The sequence below is a fragment of the Oncorhynchus masou genome, chromosome 29, assembly GCF_036934945.1.
Source record: "Oncorhynchus masou masou isolate Uvic2021 chromosome 29, UVic_Omas_1.1, whole genome shotgun sequence".
Taxonomy (NCBI): domain Eukaryota; kingdom Metazoa; phylum Chordata; class Actinopteri; order Salmoniformes; family Salmonidae; genus Oncorhynchus; species Oncorhynchus masou.
In genome coordinates, this window is record NC_088240.1 from 58,732,923 (window position 1) to 58,738,922 (window position 6,000).

Here is a 6,000-nt window from a genome sequence, read left to right on the forward strand (position 1 = left end):
ACCAACAACGTCAAACTTTTTACGAATTAACTCCATAATATCGACCGAAACATGGCAAACGTTGTTTGGAATCAATCCTTAAGGTGTTTTTTCACATATCTCTTCATTGATATATCGTTCGTGGAAGCCTGCTTTCTTCTCTGAATTCCATGGAAAAATACTTGCAGCTGAGGTTTGCGCACCAATTTCGGCGCAGGACACCGGGCGGACACCTGGTAAATGTGGTCTCTTATGGTCAATCTTCCAATGATATGCCTACAAATACGTCACAATGCTGCAGACACCTTGGGGAAACGACAGAAAGGGCAGACTCATTCCTCTCGCATTCACAGCCATATAAGGAGACAATGGAAAACGGAGCCTCAAAAATCCTGCTCATTTCCTGGATGCCGTTTCATCTTGGTTTTGCCTGTAGCTCACGTTCTAGGGCACGCACAGAAAATATCTTTGCAGTTCTGGAAACGTCAGAGTGTTTTCTTTCCAAAGCTACCAATTATATGCATAGTCGAGCATCTTTTTGTGACAAAATATTGCGCTTAAAACGGGCACGTCTTTTTATCCAAAAATGATATAGCGCCCCTAGAGTTTCAAGAGGTTATTAACTAGCCATTCTGGTGGAAAAAACTGCACTTTGGTAGCTAGCTATAAGTAAATTGAATAAATGGACACAAAAATAAAGTTAGAAAACCAAGAAAACAATACACAGTGCATTCGGCAAGTATTTGCACCCCTTGACTTTTTCACATTTTATTACGTTGCAGCCTTATTCTTAAATGGATTACATTCTTATTACATTCATCCATCTACACACAATACCCCATAATGACAAAGCAAAAACTGTTTTTTATACATTTTTGCAAATGTATAAAAAAAATGAAATATTACATTTACATAAGTAATTCAGACCCTTTACTCAGTACTTTGTTGGAAGCACCTTTGGCATCTTTTTGGGCAGCTTCTTGGGTATGATGCTACAAGCTTGGCTCAACTGTATTTTGGGAGTTTCTCCTATTCTTCTTTGCAGATCTCTCTCCAGAATTGTTGGGTTCATGTCCAGACTCTGGCGGGCCACTAAAGGACATTCAGAGACTTGTCCCGAGGGTCCTGTTGGAAGTTGAGCAGTCGCCCAGTCTGAGGTCATGAGCGCTCTGGAGCAGGTTTTCATCAAGGATCTCTCTGTACTTTGCTCCCTTCATCTTTCCTTTGATCCTGACTAGTCTCCCAATCACCTGCTGCTAAAAACATCCCCGCAGCATAATGCTGCCACCACCATGCTTCACCAAAGGGATGGTGCCAGGTTTCGCCCAGAGGTGACTCTCGGCATTCTGGTCAAAAAGTTCAATCTTGGTTTCATCAGACCAGAGAGTCTTGTTTCTCATGGTCTGAGAGTCTTTAGGTGCCTTTTGGCAAACTCCAAGCGTGCTGTCATGTGCTTTTTACTGAGGAGTGTCTTCCGTCTGGCCACAATACTATAAAGGCTTGATTGGTGGAGTGCTGCAGAGATAGTTGTCCTTCTGGAATGTTCTCCCATCTCGACAGAGGAACTCTGGAACTCTCTCAGAGTGACCATTGGGTTCTTGGTCACCTCCCTGACCAAGGCCCTTCTCCCCCGATTGCTCAGTTAGGCCGGGCAGCCAGCTCCAGGAAGAGTTGTTTGTTGGTCCCAAACTTCTTCCATTTAAGAATAATGGAGGACACTGTGTTCTTGGGGACCTCCAATGTTGCAGAAATGTTTTGGTACACTTCCCCAGATCTGTGCCTTGACACAATTCTTTCTCTGAGCTCTAAACACAATTCCTTCAACCTCATGGCTTGGTTTTTGATCTGACATGCACTGTTGGACCTTATATAGACAGGTGTGTGCCTTTCTAAATCATGTCCAAATAAGTTGTAGAAACACCTCAAGGATGATCAATGGAAACAGGATGCACCTGAGCTCAATGTCAAGTCTCATAGCAAAGGTTCTGAATGCTTATGTAAGTAAGGTATTTTTTATTTTATTTTCTTGCAAAAATGTCTAAAAACCTTATTTTGCCTTGTTGTTATGGGGTAGTATGTAAATTGATGAGGTAAATATTTTGCAAATTGTGGAAAAAGCCAAGGGGTCTGAATACTTTCTATATACACTGTATAATCTACTTCCTCCGTTTGATGAAACTCATTTGAATTGGATAATATACTAAAAATGCTCAATTATCTCAATCTCTCAATCTATCCAACAATGTCACCAACTCACCAAGCTTCTAAATCACACATGCATAGTACTAGATTAATTATCTGATCCTTTGATTGGATGGACAACATGCTGGTTCATAGTGCAAAAGCTTTTATTAGTTGGAGGATGTCCTCCGGAAGTTGTCATAATTACCATGTAGGTCTAAGGAAGGGGGTGAGGAGCACGAGTGTCTTGGTTTGGTGTTGAATTTAATGTAGCCAGAGTAGGACGGAAAATAGCTGTCCTCCGGCTACACCATGGTGCTACTGTAGAGGGTGCTGTTGAGACTACTGTAGAATTTAATTGCAAAACAATGTGTTTTAATCAGATATTTGGTGACTTGAATATTTAGTTTAGTTTTATATAAAAAAAAAGTATTATTTTACATTTTTCTGAAATTTTCCTCCTCTGAGAAGCCTCCACTGCTACAGGCCCGACATCATAAATAACACAGCACTTTTCCTCCCTTACTCTTTCCTCCAATTCACCACTGGGTCTGTGGAGCGTTTCATATGGTAACTAGGGTTTCACTGTGTAGCCACATTGTTGCCCATCTTTCAAGTCGCTCAGAGGAGAAGAAACCATGAGGTGCGAGGGGAAAAAAAACACGTTTTTTTTAATGAAAAAATGCATTGTTCCATCTTTCTGCCTCCAAACCCATCCCCCATCTTTGGATCTCAAAGTGGGAGTGCAGTATTTATTACATAAACGGCGAGGCGAAGAGAACTGTTGGAGGATAAGAGAGAGGGGAACACACTAGAATTCTCACCTGCCTGGGCTAGAGGATAGGGATATATGGAGCATTTTACCCACTTGTCTCTCTTCCACTCAATCTCTTAACTGTGACAACAACAAAAAAGCCATATTACAACCGATGTGTTGTGATAATTGCATTGTTTACTCTTTAACCTGTTAATTCATATGCCTTGCGACCGTGATATATAGGCCTATTGAAGGCCGAGACAATAAAAAGACACAGTGGCAGAGTAAATTCAACCGCACCTTTGTTTTATCACAAAACCAGATAGTAACCTCTGTCAAGTGAAGTCCACAAAACATATTGCATGAGCTACAGCATGGTCAAGCAAGTTAATGTTTCCCACATTTTCGGATCACTTAACAACTATTGATTTAGAACCACGGAGAGTTACCACAAGTCGCAAAGAAAACAGGAGCTGCCTCCACTATTCCAGCACCATTTCAACTTCAACATTTCAACCTCATCAAATCATCTATTCTTAGTCTAGTACAGTGACAACTAAAAGATAACAAAAACAATTTAAGCTAAATTGATGTGGCTGTCCTTGGTTCTGATTTCTGTGTGTGTGTGTGTGTGTGTGTGTGTGTGTGTGTGTGTGTGTGTGTGTGTGTGTGTGTGTGTGTGTGTGTGTGTGTGTGTGTGTGTGTGTGTGTGTGTGTGTGTGTGTGTGTGTGTGTGTGTTAGTGTGGGCGTTCGTGCAAGCAGGAACACATGTTGACTTACCCTCCTTGAGAGAAACGTCAATGTCATCCTCTTCTCTTTCATGTTGACAAAATGGCCTATCACTCTGTCATACAGTAGGCTACCTGGCTAAAATGCTTGCTCACTAGCCTAACTTCCATTCATGGGCAACATTACTTAGTTAATATTAGCCTTCTACATCTAGCTACATATTGAACTTCCATCCTCTCAGGCCAGGGGCACAACAATGTGTGAATTAATGGTTGGATCAGAATGACCGTTATAATCATTTGCCAGTACGGAGAATTAAGTAAAACCACAAGTCCAAATCCCTATTTCCATCCATGGCTAATTTAGTAAGGGACCATTTTAGCTAGATAGCTAGCTAGCCACTGGAGGAAAACAGTGCAAAAAGATGCAACGATTCAAATGTTTCTGTCAATGATGTATGCTCTCAATAGGATTTGATAGGTGGGATGCCAAAATCCCTTGACACTTTTTTGGGGTGCACCAGAACCAGTCAATGTTGAGCTCGCTCAGTTCAACTCAAAACTGGATTACCAATTTTTTTGTACTTTTTTATCAAGCGAGGCCAAATGTTCATTGGCTTCCCTTGCCTTTAATGCTACGGGCGGCAACAATGTCATACCCGTTTGGACAGCATCAGATAGATGGCCTACACGTAGAGAGACAGAGGGACTCTGTTTCGCTCGCTCAGATGCGTTCTCCTGTGAGATACATTCGGCCTCTTGCGAATTGAAGGGAAATTATGAAACACTAAAGAAATTATTTAAAAAAAATGTTTTAATACATTTTTTTTTGTTAATGGCTGTTAATGTAGTTCAGAGTGAATAATGTCGAATTTACATTTATAGTGACTGTCTTCCTGAATGATCAATTTAGCTAACAGTGCACCAAAGAGACTGTAAAATGGACACTTGAGTACCCCATAGTACTCTAATAGCCTTTTCACACTAGAATGCTGTCCCCAACCGAACTGTGCTGGCTCTAATATTTCCTTTTCACATTGTCCTTTCCGGCATGAGTCCAGATATAGTGTATGCGTGACCTGGCCAAATCAGCTCGGTTCAGCTCAGCTCAGTAATGTGAAAAGCACCTTACTGTACGAAGCAATACCATACAATGAATACCTGGGGGCCTTGTAGTAGTATCAACCTAGTATTGGGGGTCTTAGCCTTCTCAGGAGCATAGGTCTTCAGCATCCTCTTAGCTACTGTATCTCCTCTGCAGCGAGTTGGGAGAGAATCGCACCGAAGAGCATTATTCAAGCCCATTATTTCCATAATTGCCGGCATTGTTGTGCTTGTTTGTAATGTTGTTAATAACAGGCGACGCCGTATAATACGCTTAATGTTATTTATCTGTTGGCAGATAGATGCGGCTAATCCTCATTCATTTGCTGCGGATCAATGCAAATCCTCTAGTGCGAACAAAATCCCCCCCTGAGCCGCTGGTTTCTAAATGTATTTTTCCACCATTAACCAGCTTTAATCCCTGCTAATCATCGCTAATCCACATCTCCTGTGTTTGATGATACTTCCCTGATGAAGGAGGCAGGCAGGCAGGCAGACAGGCAGGCAGGCGTCTGTGTGCTGTGTTCAAATGCCTAGTGCTGGCTCTAGCACCAGTTTTGAAATGGTGCTTGGCACCAGTCAGCCTGTACTGTATGTTATGGGAAGGAGAGGACAGGGAGAGAATGGGCCTGGTCCTAGATATATTTGTGCTGTCTTTCTAAATACAACCTATGGTCATTGTCAAACAGATCTGGGACCAGGCTAGGAGAGATAGGTAACTTCTGACATTACTAATGAGACAAAATGGTGGTGATTATTGTATGACCCAAATAGGTAACTAATCCGCACTTTCTACTAGCCCAGTTGGTATTCAACCAAGCCAAAGGTCCAAAATCTTTGCAATATGAAATGTTATGAAAATATGAAATGTTACTCGCCTGGTGGGCTAGTTTGGCACATCTTCTACTGGCCCAGTCCGAAAAGTACCAGGCACATTAAACTTTCAAATAGAAGTTAATCAAATGTTTTCACACCTCTATAAAGTACTCTAATGTCAAGATGAAACCATGTCCCACGACATCTGAAAACATCTGAGAAACTGTCATGTAGGAGTGAAATGTCTCTTGCATTTCCTTCCACTGGACACACCACCATCATTGACCAAGTTTGTACTTCCTGACACTATGTCTGGGTACCAAATGGCACCCTATTCCCTATATAATTTATTAATTAGCACAGAGCTGTGGTCAAAAGTAGTGCACGATATAGGGAATAGGGTGCCATTTGGTACCCAGACATAGTGTCAGGAA